Here is a 20164-nt window from a genome sequence, read left to right on the forward strand (position 1 = left end):
TCCACATATACGCCGTTTTATTGTTCATTATGGATATAAAAAAAATCTGGTTGCATGAGTCGAAATGAACTGTTGTGTCTTTCGTATTGAGATTAACTGGATTTTTATTTTCCGATGAGTCTATTGGCTTTTTTTTTTTTTTCTTCATCTTCTCTGTGACAGCACGACTAAAAGGAAGTGCCAATCGTGAACTAGTTATGACTGAATATGCTTTGTTCCAAATTAATTTACTGGAGTGTTTTCTTTATAAACCTAGTTTCGGTGGAGGTCGCTGAATATGCAACATCCACAAATGTGTTCAAAATTGATTGCTAAACACTCCTAGTTATTTCTAAAACTTAGAAGATATTTCTCGGGGCGAAAAATTCACATTTAAGAAACATAAAAAGACATCTATTGACACCTAAAGAGAGCTGACATCTGATGTGTGAGGAAAAAATTTGATTAGATATTGGAATGACTGAAACAAACGAGAAACATCGAATGAGTATTCCTCTTTATGTGCAGCAGAAACACTGAATGTAAAAAGAAAAAAAAAATGTGATGGTTCGGATTACACCCTTAACCGCAATTTCTTATGTAAAATCTGAAAAGTGTGATACATCGTGACAGGGAACATTAACGAGATTTTTTTCTCAACCAAAAATTTATACGAGAAAGTATAAATAATATCTCAGTGCCGAGATACATAATTAACTACTAATAATGACTTTATTCCTCATCTCCGTTGTGCATGACAGCAACCAAAAATGCCGGTTGAAAACTGAATGAACTATGTGAATGTTGCCTGGAGATTGGATTTTTACGTTAGGTAGGGGGTCATTTGTGACTTTCTTCATTTGTAGTGGAAATTTCAGACAAAAAAATGGTCAAGCTGTTTTGATATGGTAAAAGTATCCGCGACAGGAATAATTCAAAACCAATATACTTGAGTGATCCTAAAAATCTCATAATTGTGGGCGAAGCCTCTAAATATCCACGATCCTCATATGTACTCTAAATTAGCTTAGGAACTCTGCCAATGGTATCTGTGATTAAGATAACATTTTTTACAGTGAGATAATACCGTCTCGAAGATGAAAGCGATTCACAGGTAAAGAAGAAGGCATTTGGGGGGTTTACGTCCAAAGAGTTTCGCCTGATTAGAAGTGAAAATTTGGAAACATAGATAAAACGGATATTAATTTTATCTACATATCTAGGGCTCTAGTGTGGCATCTTCAGACTACTGATCAAATTTTAAAAATGAAATATTTTCGCAATATTACAGTTCGTGTGATATCACTATCCTTATGTACCAAGGTAAAATTACTCCGAAAGGCAATAAGTCGTTTACAAGAAAATTGTTTAGGTACGGATTATCAGATATGTTATTAGGAGGAACTAAATACATAACCGTACTGATAAGTACAATTCATAAACAGTACTCGCTTCCCCATATACGCAATTTTATTGTTCGTGATAGGTATGAAAAAATCATGTTGCATCAGCGTCGACTTGAACTGTTGTGCCTGTAGTGTTGAGATTAACCGGATATTTAATTTCCGATGAGCCTATTGGTTTTTTACTTTTTTTTTTTTTGTTCATAATGTACAATCAATTGTGAACTAGTTACGGTTGATAGCATCGTTTCTTGGAGTTCTTTGCTATTTTACTGGAGTGATAGCAGTATAAACTTATTTTTGAAAAAAATAAATAAATAAATATGCAACTTTCCCAAATGTACTAAAAAAATGATTGCTAAACACTCCAAACTTTCCAAAACTTAGACAAGAGTTCTGAGGGTCAGAAAATCATATTTAGGAAAAATAAAACAAGAAATCGATTGACACGTAAATAGAGCTGCCATCTGAGGTAAGAACAATAAGTTTGAACTGATGTAATTCATACGCACAAGGGAGAAACTTCGAACGCTTTTTATCTGCAATAAAATCATTTAAGAAAACATTGACCTATGACTAAATATGAAAAAAAAAAAAAAAAGTACTCCCACATTATGAAGGTTCCTGGTGCACAATAAGCCACAGTTCCTTAGGTAAAATCTCTCGATAGTTTGCAACCTCTTGAGATGGATATTGATGAGCTATTGACTCTCACCTAAAAATTTATGCAAGAAACTATTAATACTATCGCAATACCGAGATTTGTAATTAATTACCTTTTATAACTTTAATCCAAACCTCCGTAGTCATATAGTGCATGACCGCTACAAAAAATACGGGTTGAAGGAATACTGACTGAACTATATTATTGTCGTTTTTAGATTGGATTTTTACATTAGGAACAGGGTCATTTATAACTCTTCATTTCCAGTGGTAACCAGATTTTTTTTTTTTTTTAATGAAAACATTCGCCTTAGGAGTAATTCAAAACTATTATTATTAGTGATCCTGAAAACCGCAATATTGAGGGCGAAAAAACTAAGTGTGAAACCACCGAAACTGGTATTATTCTTATCTGTATAAATGGGGCTTTAAAGTGGCATCTCGAGCCTCCTGATCAAATTTTAATAGTGGAATATTTTCACGATTTTTTTTTTGTATCATTATCAATACTGACCAAGGTAATATCACTCCGAAAGGCAATAAATCGTTTACAAGAAAATTGTTTCGGTACTGATTACCAGATATACATTATTTGAAAAAACAAAATACATAGCAGTAGTGATATATACAATTTATAAACATTTCTTGGTTCCTCATATTGTTCATGATGAATCTAGAAAAAAAATCATGTTGCAGGAGCCTCAACCTGAACGTTGTGTCTGCCATATAGAGTTTAACTGAAATTTTCTTTTCCGATGAGTCTATTGTTTTTTTTTTTTTTTTTCCCTCAGCCATGACTTCATGGATAAAAGGTAGTGGCAGTTGTAAACTAGTTACGGCTGATAGCGTCCGTTTGGGGGGTGGTTCAAAACTATTTTACTAGGGTGATTTCTGTATGAACATATATTTGATTGAAGTTCCTAATATGCAACTTCGACATATATACTCAGAACTGACTGCGAAACACTCATAGTTATTTCCAAAAGTCAGAAGACATTTCCGGGGGGGGGGGGGAATAACACTTAAGAAACATGTAACAAGATATCGATTGACTCGTAAAAAGAACTGGCATCTGAGGTATTTAAGAACAAAAAGTTTGAATCAATGTGGTCACCGAAACAAGCGAGAAACTTCGATTATTCCTTTTTATCTGCAGTGGACACACTTTAAAATTATATCGAGCCTTATGACAATGTAAAAAAAAAAAAAAAAAAAAAAAAAGAAAAGAATATTTGCACATTATGAAGGTTCGTCTTACACCACTAGCCTCAATTCCTTAGGTCAATTCTCTCTAAACTTTGATATCTCCTGAGAAGGAATATTAAAGAGCCTTTGACTCTCACCCAAACATTTATACGAGAAAATTGCAATACCGAGGTATATAATTTATTACAATTTTTGACATTATTCCTCATATCCGTAGATATATAGCGCATGACAGCTACAAAAAATGCAGGTTGAAGGAACACTGAATGAACTGTATTAATGTCGTCTGGAGATTGTCTGGATTTTTACGTTAGGTAGGTCATTGTGACTTTTATCATTTGTACTGGTAACTTCAGACAAAAAAAAAAAAAAATGTTGTTAGGAATAATTCAAAACTATTAAACTTGAGTGATGATAAAAACCGCATATTTGAGGGCGAAAACACTAAATATGCAACATCCACAAATATAAGCTAAATTAGCTGGGAAACACTCTCAATTGTTTCTAAAATTCAGAAAACATTTATGACGGTGAAAAAATACTTTCTCGAGAAAAAAATAAGTATAAAAGCTAAATGAGGTAACACGTAAGATGAAATAGATTCACAGGTAAAGAAGGCTGGCATTTGCAGGGTTTAAACCCAAAGAGTTTCGTCTGATTAGAGAAGCGAAATCAGCTTTGAAATTTAAACTTAAAACGGATATTTTTATCTGTATAACTATGGCTTTAAAGTGGCATCTGAAGCCTCCTGATCAAATGTTAAATATGAAATATTTTCGCAGTACGACTGTTCGTGTGATATCATTATCCATATTTACCAAGGTAAAATCACTCCGAAAGGCGGTAAATCGTTTAGAAAAAAAATTGTTTAGGTATTGATTACCAGATATATATTATTTGTAAAAACTAAATACATCGCCGTACTGAGATATACAACTCATAAACATGTATGCAGTTTAATTGTTCTTAATGGGTCTTAAAAAAAAAATATGTAGGTGCGTCGAATTGAAAGATTGTGTCTGTCTTGCTGAACTTAACTGGATTTTTCATTTCCGATGAGTGTATTGGCTTCTCTTTTTTTTATTCATCTTTGCCGTGACTTCAGGGATAAAAGGTAGTGCCAGTCGTGAACTAATTACGGCTGATATCATTTATCTGGGGGTAGTTCAAAACTATTATACTGGAGTGATTTCCGTATTAACTCAAAATTCATTGCGAAACACTCTGAGTTTTTTTTTTTTCCAAAACTCATAATACATTTCTGTGGGCGAAAAACTCACTTTTAAGAAACCTATAACAAGAAACTGATTGACACGTAAGGAGAGCTGGCACCTGAGTTATTCAAGAACAATAAGCTTGAAATGATGTGCGGTCACCGAAACAAGCGAGAAACTTCGAATGAGTATTCTTTTTGTGTGCAGTAGAAGCACTTTAAAAGTACACCGAGACGACTGAATGTAAAACACACACACACACACACACACACATATATATATATATATATATATATATATATATATATGCACATTATGAAGGTCAATTCCTTAGGTAAAATCTCTCCAAACTATGATACCTCGTGAGAAGGAATATTGATAAGCTTTGATAAGCTTTTGACTCCCAAAATTTATCCGAGAAAGTAAAAGCACTGTCGCAATACCGAGATAATTAATTACCATATATGACTTTATTCCTCATCTCCGTAGACTTACAGTGCATGACAGCTACAAAAAATGCAGGTTGAAGGAAAGCTGAATGAACTGTAATAATGTTGTCTGGAGAATGGATTTTTACGTTATTTAGAGGGTCATTTGTGACTTTTTTCGTTTGTACTGGTAACTTCAGACAAAAGATCTGTCGAGTTGTTTTGCTACGGTAAAAACAACCGCGTTAGGAATAATTCAAAACTGTTATACCTGAGTGATCCTAAAAACCGCATGATTGATGGGTAAACAAGAAATTTGAAACATCCACAAATGTAATCTAAATTTGCTGGAAAACACTCGTTATTGAAACTAAAATTCAGGAAACATTTCTTACGGTGAGAAAATACCGTCCCGGAAAAAAAAAAAAATCAGTAACCATGTAGTATGGATTAAGACAAGAACGTTCAACTGTAGACATTCTTTGCCTTCGTACCCATCAGATTAACAAAACAACAGGCTAACATGGTGAAACACACACAACAGCACTTGATATTTCAAAAGCATTTGACAGAGTATGGCACCGAGCCATAGTGCCTAAGATGTCACACTATGGCCTTGCGTCACTGGTTCGTCTAATTTATTCTTACCTTCATAATAGAAAAATACGGGTCAGGGTAGATGGAGTTTATTCCTAGTTTCATTCCGTAAATGGTGGCGTACCTCATGGATCAGTTTTTTTCCCCAATCCTCTTTCTCAATCATATAAATGACCTATCTCTCACTCACAGCCTAGTACACTCATGCTGATGACTCAGCACTTCATAGTTCTTTCATATTTAGTACCTCCTTTACACAATCCCCCCCTGGGGAACGGGGAATATAATACTTCCCCAGTATTCCCTGCTTGTCGTAAGAGGCGACTAAATGGGACACTTTTATCTACACTCTTCTTGCTGTCTCTGTTTCTCTTGTACTTCTTCTGTCCTAACCCTCTGCATTTTATTCTCTTTTAATTAATTTCCTCTCCACTGTCTGGTTCCTCCGAGCTGTTGGCATTGGCTCCAAGGTAAAATATTTTTCAGCCTAAGAAATCTTGATGAACTCTGGTTACGCAGCAATGGTCCTCAGTTCCGTGCACCCTTTAAGTGGGCAGGGGGTGCTAAGAATCCCACGGTGTAGGAATAAGTTTATAAATCCAAAAAGAACCTTAAGAATAGGAAATTGGAATGTTCGAACTCTCAATCAGACTGGTAAAATGGAAGAACTTATATCAGCGTTCAAGGAATACAATATAGATACTAGTGCTCTTACAGAAACGAGGTTGCTTGGAGTTGATAAAATGAATTAGGAAGATGGTATTACTTTGTTGGTTTCTGGTAGGAGTGATGGAAATCATTACCAAGGAGTAGGATTACTGTTGAGTATAAATGCTTGCAAGGCACTATGTGAGTCTGAGCCAAATAATGAGCGCTTGCTTTATGCTCGTTTAAAATCTGACCATACTGATAGTATGGTGGTAAGATACGCTCCGACAAATGAAACTGCTATTGAAATGAAGGATGACTTTTATGAGAAGCTTCAGGATGTAGTAAATAGAACAGCAAGACATGATGTGTTAGTTTGCATTGGTGATTTTAATGCGATTGTTGGTTGTAGTTGGGATGGCTTTGAAGATTGTATGGGTAAGGAGGGTGTTGGTATAAGAAACGAAAATGGGGTGCGATTTGGAAGCTTTTGTTTGGCAAATGACCTTACGATTGGTGGAACTATCTTTGGGCATAGAAAAAATACATAAAACTACTTGGATTTCATCATGTGGTAAATATTGTAACCAGATTGACAACATTGCAATTAGCAGAAGGCATAGGAGTTACTTGCAAGATGTTTGCGTAAGGAGGGGGGCCAGATATCGGTAGTGATCATCAACTTGTTGTGTCAAAGATTAAAATAAAACTTCAGAGAAACGTTAATGGTAATTGTACTGGAGGTAATAGATATGATTTTGGTGAGCTGAGAAATGATTAGACCACGAAGGAAAAGTTTCGGTGGTTTGATGGAATCTGATGACAATTATATTAATCAAATGTGGAGAGAGGTAAAAGAGGTTTTGCATGAGAGTGCTAAGGGTACTATTAAGAGAAAGGGAAAAGCGAGAAGGAAAAAATGGATGTCAGATGAAACATAAAATGCAATTCAGAAAAGGAAAGAGGCGAAGTTAAGAACTGAAGAACATGTTGATGGCCAGGTGGTTGAAGTACTTAGATCAAAGTACTGGAGTTTACATTTTGAAGTAAAAAGACTCGTTAGACGAAAAGGCAACAGAGACAGAAATTAAGTTAAGTAAAAATGACTGTCAGAGCACAAGAGCAGCTTATCAGGCCATAAAGGAGTTACCTGGGACTGAAAAGAGAAGGAAGGAAATACCTGTACGAGATAGAAATGGTAACTTGATGACTGAAGATTTGGATATAAAAGGAAGGCGGAATGATCATTTTGAATCTGTTCTAAATAGACCAATCCCAGCTGAAGAGGACATTTTGCCAGCCGAGAGAGATCTGCAATAGAAACAGGGGATATAACCTTGGAAGAGGTGGCAAAATCTATAAAGGAGTTAAAGAATTTTAAGGCCCCAGGAGAGGATGGAATATTTCCTGAAATGCTTAAGGTGGAAAATGAATGCGCTCTTGAAACTTTTAAATGTAGCTTGGGATAATTTTGGAATTCCATAAGAGTGAAAAAATGGAGTGATTATAAAAATACCAAAAAAAAAGGAAAATTTAAATGTGTGTGTGTGTTCTTACCTAATTGTTCTTACCTAATTGTATCTTTACAGGAATGAGTCAAGCTCGTACTGTCCCGTGTCTTAAACCATATTTATCGTACATATCCTTAAATTTGTGAATTGTTTTGGCACACACTATTTCATTTCGTAGTGCATTCCATTAATCAATTTCTCTGTTTAGGAAACTGAATTTCCTTACGTCTTTATCACCTCTCTTCTTATGCAGTTTTTTGAAGTGTCCTCTTGCTGATGTTTCTCCATATGTTAAGTAATCATTTATGTCTATTTTCTCCTTCCCTGATATGCACTTATATAGCATTATCATGTCACCTCTTTTCCTTCTCTCCTGTAGTGTTGGTAGATTCAGTTTATTTAGTCTTTCTTCGTAGCTTAGGTCCCTTAAGCTTGGTATCCATCTTGTAGCGGCCCTTTGAACTTTTTCAATCTTGTCTATGTGTTTTTTGAGATGAGGACTCTAGACTACTGATGCATATTCCAGGGTTGGTCTAATGAATGATGTTATTATCCTCCTTAGCATGTCTACATTTATGTATGTGAATGCTATTCTCATATTTGCAAGCAGTGTATACATGTTCCGTACCTTCCCACTGATGTGGTCAGGCGGAGATAGTCTGTTATTGATCATCACACCTAGGTCTTTCTCTCTTTCTGATGTGTATAGGGTTGTATTTCCTAACGATTACATGACACTTGTCCACATTGAATTCCATTTGCCATGTATTACTCCATTCATGAAGTTTATTTAATTCTTCTTGTAGCTCTTTACAAGCGTCTGTGTTAGTAATTCTCCTTTGTATTTTTGCATCATCTGCAAACATATTCAGAAAGCTCTCATTTCCAGTGTTACTGTTTATATCATTTATATACACTAAAAACATGATTGGTGCCAGCACTGAACCCTGTGGTACTCCACTAGTCACTTCTTTCCATGATGAGTAGTTTCCCCTTAGTACTGTTCTCATTTCTCTTTTTATGAGAAAATCTTGCATCCAACAAAACAGTTTGCCTCGAATTCCTCCTTGATGGTACAGTTTCCATAAAAGTCTTTGGTGTGGTACTGTGTCAAAAGCTTTCTTGAAATCTTAATAGATACTGTCCACCCATCCTTCTCTTTCCTGTATTGTGTTTGTTACTCTGTCATAGTAGCTCAACAGATTAGTTACACATGAGTTTCCTTTTCTGAAACCAAACTGTCTTTCTGTCATCATTCTGTGTTCTTTTAGATGATTTACCCAAGCTTTTCTTATAAGCTTTTCTAATACCTTGCTTACAACACTGGTCAGTGATACTGGTCGGTAGTTGAGTGGATTTTGTCTATTTCCATTCTTGAATAAGGGGACAATATTTGCTTTTTTCAAAATATCAGGTAGTTTACGTTGACTCAAGGATTTCTTGAAAATAAAAAATAATGGTTTACTTAACTCCTTTGCACATTCTCGTAGTACCCAACATGAAATTTCATCAGGACCACTTGCTTTTCCTCTGTTTAATTTACTTAACTCCTCCTGTATTACTTTTTCTGCTATTTGTATATCTGGTAGTATGTGTGGCCATGCATATTCCACATAGTCCATCTCAAAAATTTTTTCTTCTGTAAAAACTAATTGGAAATTCTTATTTAGTGCTTCACAAATATCTTTCTCTTGTGTATAAGTGATTCCCTCGTCCGTAATGGATTGTATTATATCTTTTACTTTGGTTTTGCTTCTCATATAGCTGTAAAACAGCTTTGGTTGATCACTACTTTTATTTATTATATCCTTCTCAAACTGTTTTTGGGCTTCCCTCCTTATTCTTGTATAATCGTTTCTTGCCTGTTTGTAATTATTATACGTCCTTTCACTATTGTGTCTTCTGTATCTATTCCAAAACAAATCTTTTCTTTCTTTTGATTTTTTACATTCTGTATTGAACCATTTCTGTATTTTCTTATCTCCTTTTTGTGCTGTGGGATGTACTTCTGGACTCCTATTTCATAAAATTAGCAGAATTTTTTATATACAGCATTTAAATCTTGTCCTCTAAGCTCATTTTCCCAATCAACTTCTAAGAAATACTTCTTTAGGTCTTGATAATTTCCCTTTTTATAGTTTAGTCTCTTTTTGTAACTTTCTTTGCTGTTAACTATGTCATATGCTATCCTGAAGTTGTAATTTAGTACTGCATGATCGCTTTTACCGAGTGGAGGGTGATATATTAAACTGTCAATATCATTTTCTTTCCTAGTAAATATTAGATCTAGCACTGAAGGTACATCGAGTCATCTTTTTCTGGTGGTTTCCCTCACATGTTGCGTTAGGAAAAACTCTTGCATGAGATCCAGGAGCTTTTGGTCCCAACAGCTTTCTTGGCTAATTATATCTAGAGTATTCCAATTTATAGTTGTATTAAAATCTTCAGTTAGTATAATTCTTTCCGATTTCTCTTCCATTTTATGTAGTAATGATCTTAAACTCTGAATTGTACTCTCTGACAGGTCCTCATATTCGTCTCTTTCCCATGTGTTTGATCTGGGTGGCATGTACAAATTGGGTACAATTACTTTCCCTTCAGATGTGTTGATCGCTACTGCAATAGTTCTACTTGTGATAGTATATCTAGTTTTATTTAATTGACTTTTAGATTTTTCTTAGTTAATATTATAATTCCTCCTCCTTTTTTTAAATTTCTGTCTCTTCTCAATATATTGTATTCCTCTAAGCTTAGTATGTCATTGGATATCCTTGGTGCTAATTTTGTTTCAGTTAGGCATATTATTTGTGGTTCATTTTCTCTGACAATCATTCACATCTAGTAATTTAGATACCATTCCATCCACATTTGAGTACATCACCTTTATCATTTTGTTTATATACTTGTCATGACATGGTTTTACTATCTTCCTCCTTTTTATTCCATCCTGTTTGTGTATCACTTTCGTACCTGCAATCCCATTACTTTGTAAAAAAAAATTCTTCTTTCCTCTTTTGATCTTTCCTCATTTTTTGTTTTTGCTTCCTCCCTTTTCTCTTTCAGTAATTCCAGTTCCTCTTGTGTTAGGCATCTTTTTATCCATACATTTCTGAACTCTTTTTCCATAAGATTCTTTGCATTTTTTAGTATCTCAGTGTTTACACTCTGGAAAGTCACCTTTAGAGGTCTTGTCCTGCTTTTCTCGTATTTCCCTAACCTTTTGTGTTCCTCTATGTCTTTACTAAAGATTTCCTCTGATACTTCTTTCTGTAAGCTCATTACATTTGCCATCTTCTTTTTGTCGTGATCTTGTTTTTTACGTCTTCCTCTTCTATACCAGTGATTACTATAGATTTGTTCATATCTACTGAATCTCTGACTAACTTTGGATTGTTTTGGATTATTCTTTTCACTTCTTGTTTAATGCTTTTTTCCTCCACCTTTGTTTCTAAGTCTTTCTTTGCTTTCACCATTTCAGCATACGTGGTTTCCACATCATTTCTGTAGCTTTGCACAGCTTCATTCACCTGTGTTATCTTCTCCTCAATATCACTGCTTTGGTCTATCAGACTGGTTACTTGCCTAATTGTCTCTGTGTCATTTTTGAACTCTTCCATAACACTCTTGTGATTGACTACTGTACTTGCCATTTCACTCATTTTCTTCTTAAGTGTACTCAATTCCACTGTTAGTTCACTGATGGTTGTGTCTTTCTTGTTGGCCTCCCTTCCTAGTTTTTCTATTTCTTCCTTTTGCAAGTGCATCTGCTTCTTTATTTCATCAATTTAATTTTTGAAAGCCATTTCTAGTTTGTGTACACGTTCAACCAGTCTGTTGTAAGTCTCCACTTCAACCAGTTCTTGGTAGAAATCATCATTTTGCTTTCTACCTTTATCCCTTTTCTTTTCCAAATTTGCTTTACTAAAGTATGTATCCATTTTGCAATACTAAAAGTACAGAGTATGTACTTACATTCCCCGTGCTGCCTGGTTCTCTTTTCTGTTTGAACAAGTTTTGCTTAAACATTTTTTTTTCTTTTAATAATGAAAAATCGTTTAGTCTAACCTGGTACAGAGCTTGACTCATACAAAGATACTAATTTAGGTAATGCCACTGGCCGTGTTGGTTCGGTACGGAGCGCCGATGTCGCACGTCTGCCTCCTTTGACTGCCTGTGTGTGTGTGTGTGTGTGTGTGTGTGTGTGTGTGTGTGTGGAATTGACACCTGTAGTTCCAAAAGTCTTATCCAAAATCTTGTTGAACAGAATAGACCCAGTAATTGATAAATTTTAAGACTAAAATAAGCGGCATAAAGAAAGGGTCGAGATTGTAATGATCAGATTTTTATTGAAAGGCATCTAATGCAACAAGCTAATGAGATAACAGTGCTACTTAGCATGTGTTTTGTGGATTTTGAAAAAACGTTTGATAGTTTCATGTGGAGCTATGTTGAAAATTATGAGATTTTAAAGTATACCAGAGAAGTTTGTAAACATTATTAGAAGCCTGCATGCAGGTACTTTTTGTAAGGTGGTTCTTTGAGTGATCCATTTGAAGTTAGGTCAGGAGTGATTCAAACAAGAGTTCCTTCGCCTTTGCTGTTTGTTTTGATAATGGATTATATTATGCAAAAGGTTGTGAGGAGAACAGGTGCTGGAATTAACTGGAAAGAATATAAGATGTTGATGGATTTGGACTATGCTGATGATATTGTACTGATCTGCGGAAGTATATACGAGATGCAGAGGGTGCTTGATTGTCTGGTGGTAGAAGGAGAAAATGTGGGATTGGCATTAATTGTGAAAAGACTGAAATTATTAATATGAACGTGGAGAACCAAATCGATTGTGTGATTGGGAATAATGTGTTGAAGAATGTAGAAATTTTTAAATATCTTGGAACGATTGTACCATCCAATGGATCATTAAACAATGAAATTGAGGAGAGGACTAGACAAGCTTGGCGGAATGTTGAAATTTGTTTGGAATAATAATATGCTTTCGGTACATACTAAAGTTAAAATTTACAAGTCCATGGTTAGACCAATTTTAATTTATGGGCATGAGTCATGGTACAGTACAATTGCAACAGATCAGAAAGTATTAGGATTTGAAAATAAAGTACTGAGACTGGTTCTTGGAGTAAGGTGGCAAGCCAGAGTTACAAATGAAAGAGTAAGGGATACTACGAGAGTGGAACCAGTTGATGAATATGTGTCTCTCACTGGAAATGGGTGGGGCACATATACAGAAAAGAAGACAGTTTAATACAGAATGTGCCAGAGTGGACTGCCAGGGGAAGAAGAAGCAGAGGTAGGCCGAGGAAACCTGGTTGAGGATAATGAATAGAGAAGCAGAAGAGGAATGTTGGTGGGACCTGAAACAGATGGCAAGAGACGAATATTGGTGGAAAGAGTTCATCGAGGCCGTTTGCATCCCGTGGGGTGCCACAGGAAATAACTGACTGATTGATTGATTACACAATCTGATATTATAAATTCCCATAAAAACACAGCGATTTCACTGAACCAGGACCTTTCTTAAATTAGCCAGTGGGGACAAACAAATCTGGTCCCATTTAATGTTCGGAAAACTAAATACATTAATTTCTCCAACAGAAAAAATCCCTAAGACCCTCACATAGTTTTAATTGATGTCAATATTCCCATATCCACTAAAATTGATATCCTAGCTGTCACACTAAAAACCAAACTAAGCTGGACAGCTTATGTTAAATCCTTTGCTAAAAATGCTTCTAAAAAATTGGGACTTCTGTACAGATTTCTTGAATTCTTCACTGACGAGCAGTTAGACATAATATACAAAAGTCACGTGCGTTCTCAGATCGAATACTGTTCTCCACTGTGGAGTGGATGCGAACCGGTTGCATGAGGCAGTTGGACAAAATTCAAAATCAAGCCATTACAGTAGATTAATCAATAATCCTGCCATACCGCAGGACCTTCCTCCATTATCAATACGTCGAGATGTTGTTTTTTTATTATTATTTTACCGATACTTTTACCGTCAGTGCTCTGATGAACTTGCTTCAATTGTGCCTTCCCTTCACATTTTCTCCCGAAATCCTCCGCAATGCAGAACCTATGCTTACCAAAATTAATTTATCCCCAGAACTACTACTCTCAGGAATTCACTTCCTGGGAGTTACTTCCCACAAATATTTAATCCACTTTAATTTAATTCCGGTTGTTATAAATATTTTATGTATGTAGGATGCCTTTTGGCACATGGACTTGTTTTTCCTTCCTCCAATCATTGTCTCTCTCTCTCTCTCTCTCTCTCTCTCTCTCTCTCTCTCTCTCTCTCAAAAAAAAAAAAAAAAGAATACGTAAAATGAAATCGATTCATAGGTAACGAAGGCTGACATTTTGGGGGTTTAAGCCTAAAGAGTTTCGTCTGATTAGAGACGTGAAAACTTGGAAATTAGAGATAAAACGGATATTATTTTTATCTGTATTACTAGGGCTATAATGTGGCATTTCGAGCCTCCTGATCAAATTTTAAAAATAGAATATTTTCGCAGTATGACGGTTCGTGTGATATTATCCATATTTACCAAGGTAAAATGACTCCGAAAGACAATAAATCGTTTACAGAAAAACTTTCGGTATTATCAGTTATATTTTATTACTAGGAAAAACTAAATACATAGCAGTACTGAGATATACAATTCATAAACATTACTTGGTTCCTCATATACGCAGTTTTATTGATCATGATGTCTAAAAAAATTATGTTCCAGGTGCGTCGAACTGAAAGGTTGTGTCTGCCGTGTTGCGATTAACTGGATTTTTAATTTCCGATGAGTCCATTGGCTTTTTTTTTTTTTTTTTTATCTTACTTGTGACTTCACGGATGAAAGGTGGTGCCAACTGTGAACTAGTAACGTCTGATAGCATCCGTTTCGGGGGGATTTCAATACAATTTTACTGGAGTGATGGCTGTATAAACTTATTGTTGGTCAAAATCGTTAAATATGCAGCTTCCTCAGATATACTCAAAATTTACTTCTAAACACTCCCAATTATTCTCAAAACTCAGTGGACGTTTCTGAGAGTCAGAAAATTACATTTAGGAAACATGTAACAAGAAATCGATTGGCACGTGAAGAAAGCTGGTATCTGAGGTGTTTAAGAACAGTAAGTTTGAAATGATGTAAGGTCCTAATGACTGAATGTAAAAGAAAAGAAGTACTTGCACATTATGAACGTTCGTGTTACACCATAAGCCACATTTCCATAGGTAAAATCGTTCGAAAATTTGATACCTCGTGAGGAGGAATATTGGTGAGCTTTTGACTCCCACATAAAAATTTATACGAGAAAGTATAAATACTATCGCAATACCGAGATATATGATTAATTATCATTTATAACTTTAATCCTTATCTCCGTAGACATATAGCGCATGACAACTACAAAAAATGCAGGTTGAAGGAACATCAGTGTTTATGAACTGTATGAATGTCGTCTGGAGATTGTTTGGATTTTTACGTTAGGGTCATTGTGACTTTCTTCATTTGTACTGGTAAGTTAAAAAAAAAAAAAATGATCAAGTTGTTTTGTTCCGGTAAAAGCGGCTCATGTAGGTCCCGCTCTCCCGCAAATGCAGGTAGATGGATCACTGAACCAATGGATTACTTTTCCAAGAAGTTGAAGCCCGTAGAAGCACGTTATTCCACCACTGGCAGAGAAGCTCTCGCCATAGTTTTAGCTTCTAGGAATTTCCACCATTGCTTGTGAGGTAGTCGTTTCACCATTAAGACTGATCACCAGCCATTACTGTAGCAACTGTATTCAGAAAGAAAACAGTCACCTAGAATGAACAGATTGGATGCTGGAAATGCGCAAGTACAGGGTTGACATTGACTACAAGATGGGTAGGAAGAACGTGGTTGCAGACCAGTTAAGTAGACCAGTGACAGTGCTAAGATGGGAGCTAGACAAGAAATGGCTACGAAAGACTCTGGAAGAGATGAGAGAGGCCCAGTGTAAAGACCCTAGGTGCCACCCTAAATCAGTTTGCTCTAAAACAAGGAATTTTGTATTTGATAGTACCTAAGAAGGATGACAGCCTACATTACTTACTAGTAGTCCCATTGGAGTTAATGAAGGCTACTTTGAGTTTAGTACATGATCAAGAGTCAGGACACTTAGGCCGGAAAAAGCATATTGACAAAGCTGAAACAATGTTCTGCTAGCCAAACCTTAGAGTTGAGTACATACGTGTTAGAATGTAAAAGCTGCCAGCAATTTAAGGGTACCTCTGGGTTACAACAGAAATGGCAGGAGTTGCCCCCTGTGTACAAGCCCATTGCTTGGATCAGAATTGATCGCACTGATATGAGTCCTGGAACCCAAGGGTACCGTTATGTGCTGACAGTTCTGGACCACTACAGTAGGTTTGTCAAATTTTACACTCAGGACTAAAACTACGGGTGAGGTGTGTGATAACTTCTCAGAGTATTTGTGTGACTATGGAGTCCCAACACTTCTCGTGGAAAATGGAGGAGAATTTACCTTGCAACAATTCAAAGACCTTTGCACCTCCTACAACATCAAAATAGGCTATGTGACCCCATATCATCCCCGTGGGAACGGGATGTCGGAGAGAATGCACAGGACTAGGAAAAGTATGCTGGCAAACATGTGTAAAGGTCATCCCCTCCGATGGCCCTAATTCTTGAGTGAATGTCAACGTGTTCTGAACGGTGCTGTACATACGTCAATCGGCAAACAACCGCATTCCGATCTATTCTCAAGGCACGCCCCTAGGCAGAGAGGTGTGAACTTACCAGTGACAGAAAATGAACGTCAGGAGGCGGCGGCCGTAGCTCGTGATCTTGTACAACAAACCTCTTTCAACATGGCTCGCAAGTTCTGTGAAGTAGCCAACAGGAAATGAAAGAACCAAGTGGTTGAGTGTGGAGACAGTATGGTGGAAAAATGAAAACCCTTAGCCATGTACGAGCCAGAAGCTGAATGCGAAGTGGGTGGGACCATATAAAGTGACAGAAGTGATAAGCGATTTTTTTTTTTATGTGACCGACTCCGGGCATAGGCTTCACAGCCTGCTTTCAAGGCCCAGTAGTCCTCCTACGTACCGTACACCTCTACATATCACCACTTCGGCGCTAACACCCACCGTCCATACTGAATACATGCCAGGACTGTCTCATACAGGACTTGTGTATTGGTAATAGCAGGGGTATTTTTACGACATTTCGGCGGGTCTCCTGGTAGATCAGTAAAGTCTGATATTTATGAAATTCAAATCCTTAAACTGTTCCCTGCCCCAGTGGGATTTGAACCCGGGTCCGTTAGGACTGCAGGCCAACTCTACCGATTGGTGCTTATCTCTTGAAAAACACGTTCGACGACACTGTAGTGCAGAGAGCAGCTGAGAAAGTGAAGCCTTATAAAGGACTGGAACAGTGGCTGATCAAGCCATCAGTTGTGGTGGAAGACGATGAGGATTGTCAGCTTGAGATCTTGCCACCCAGAAACCGCAGACCTGTCCGTAGATGTATTGAGGATTGTTAAGTGTATATTGTACCGCTCTCTGGTCCCGTGAGCAAGTTTCACTATCCCTGTCAAACCCCTGCCGCTGGTTGTACTTTACGATAAGACGTCCTGAGTTGGATGCAATACTGGTGTGCTCTGTATAAGGATGTATCGGAGCACATGAGGACATGCTTAGTAGCTCTAGGAGTCTAAGGAAACTCGAGGAAGACTATGTGTATGAGAGTTTGTGTGGATGAAGAGAATGTGTTACATGTTAACCAATTTCCTGCTTGAGGCTTACCTACTGCAGAGAGTATGTAGGACAACCTAGTCTGGAAGTCCACGATAACCTCTATAATAGGCATCTGGGGTCTCACAAGTGACTTAAGGTGGACGGCAGACTTGTCTCGGTGGGACATAATAGGTGTCGAGTTGACATCAGTGTTTATGGACCAGGAAGAGAGTGAGGTACCTGCTTGTATTGGTGACGGTATCTTTTGGGTAGGCAGTGTTTCTCCTTGTCATTTTTTAGTTATAAATAAAAATAGTGCTACTATGTAATTTGTATTTGTGGGACAATTGAGTGAGGTAAAAGTTAAAAAAGGGGGAAAGAAGCTGTGTAATAGTGCCAGTAGCCTGTAGAGGTCATATATAAGATCAGAGTGAGGTACCTGCTTGAACTGATGACGGTCTCTTTTGGGTCGGCAATGTCTCTCGTTGTCATTCTGTAGTTATAAGTAGGAATAGTGCTACTATGTCATGTGTATTTGTAGGACAATTGAGGTAAAAGTCTTGAAAAGGGGGAAAGTAGCTGCGTAACGGTGCCAGTAGCCTGTAGAGGTCATTTATATGTTCTGAGTAAGACTTTTCCCTTCACTCACTTGTCGCCTAAAATAGGCACAATACTATTTATACTTACTTTAATATTAAGGCTCCATGAATGTAATGAGCGTGAGATTGGATTTGAACTGCCCGCCATCCTTAACTCAAATACCCGAGAACCTGACATCACTGTTCTTCCGGGGTGACGTAACGTTCCGCTTTCCCCTCGATTTCCTAAAATCCTAGTAAAACTGAACTATTAAAAGCGGACGAGTGCATGATAACAATTGTATTCCATAACCCTTCCTCTCATATTAAATTCATACTACCAAATTAGCTAAGAGAAAAGTTGGTAAATGGAAATTTTCCCTTGTCTCATCCCTGTAGCTGGTTCCCCTCTCGCGGCCTCACCTTTGTCTATAATAGGACGCGGAACGGAGGTGGTCAGGAATCCATCACACACTCATATTTCCATGGATCTGTAGGTTATATTGCCCTCCTGAAGAGGTTAGTAGCCTTAGAAATAATTCGAAACTATTATACTAGAGTGATCCTAAAAACCGCATATTTGAGGGCGAAAACACTAACTATGCATCATCCACAAATGAACCCCTAAATACCGAGGAAACATTCCCTAAAATGCGTGACTTTAAGAACAGTGCCCCTGAAATATACCATAGTGCCCCCGACGACAGGGCAAGCAAAATACAACTCAGTATGCCCGAGGATGTACCGACACCCCCACACGGACCCCATGGGGTAGCCGCCACCAGTCACAACCACTCCCGGCAACAGCGACATATGTCAGCCCGGGCCGTGTGCCCCTATGTCACGCAGCCACCACGCCGTCGCCACCGTAGGAGAAAGACACTACCTTCACGGAGTGGGATTGTTAAGCCAGCTAGGGGTGTTGTCGTAGGCACTCCAAACGGCGCCCCTCCGGTAGAGACGGCCTTTTGTCGCTCCCATCCTCGTGAGACGATCTATGGTCGCTCCGAAAGTGCTCCGGTAGAGACGGCCTATTGTTGCTCCCATCCTCGTGAGACGATTCGTGGTCGCTCCAACAGTGCTTTGGTAGAGACGGCCTATTGTCGCTCCCATCCTCGTGAGACGATCTATGGTCGCTCCGACAGTGCCCTGGTATAGACGGCCTATTGTCACTCCCCTCCTCGTGAGACGACCTACTGTCGCTCGCTTCATCGTGAGATGATCTATTGCCGCTCCGAGGGTGTGGAGAAAGAGGTAAGGAGAGAGACCCCTATGGCAGGAGACTAGAGCCCAGGCTTCCTGTCCAAGAGTGACCCAGACAGGCCTCACAGCCTCCCCTGACCTCTGTTCCCTACATCTGGCTCTAGAGCAGACGCACCTGACGGACCCCAGTGGAAGTCACTGCCGCAGCCCTCCTCTGTCAGCGCTCCTAGACACTGGAGACCGCAGCCCGCAGTCTCTCTCAGTTCTCCCCAGGACACCCGGGCGCGATCTCCCTACGCCCCCACGACGCCGTAAGGCTCTCACTACAGGCCGAGACTTATCACAGAGGTTCCTGGAGCTATTCGGCCCCAGTCCCGAGGGCCACACTCCTGAGCCCAGCCCGGAAGCCACGGGTAGCCCAGGACGCGAGAGGACGCCCTTACGAGTTATCCCGTGCTCTCTTGGCACGCCTCGCATTGGTGGTGCCCCTAGCCCAGCAGGATCGCCGACGACATGTTCCTGCCTATCCCCCTGATGAATACGTGTGATACTGCAGTACGAGTGATTTAGGCTAAGTGTGATTTCCCCTAGTATAAGTATTGTGCAGTGACTTCATATAGTAAATATCGGGGCAAATAAGATAACAGTGAGACGCTACGAGTAAAGGACAAGTGTGTGGAACAAGATCTGATGAACTATGTTTATGAGTGACATCCCATTTATACAATTAGTAAGCCTGTGCCTCTTGGAAATTCCCCTGTAATGACATACCCCTATTACCGTGACCTCTAAAGGAATATTGTGAAAGGGAGTATTAATGGTATTCTCTCCCTCCCCCACGCTATCCATAAATCTTGTTTATCACTCTCTCTCACCCCAATATCCCGAGTAAGTGTGAATCAAGAATAAAATCAATTACCAAAGTCCCGTTAGTGGAAACTGTATAAACTTCACGGCTAATATCTGCCTCTCTCCAGTAT

Source organism: Coenobita brevimanus, chromosome 110 (assembly GCF_032717465.1).
Source record: "Coenobita brevimanus isolate Jiangsu-jjx chromosome 110, ASM3271746v2, whole genome shotgun sequence".
NCBI classification, from domain to species: Eukaryota; Metazoa; Arthropoda; class Malacostraca; order Decapoda; family Coenobitidae; genus Coenobita; species Coenobita brevimanus.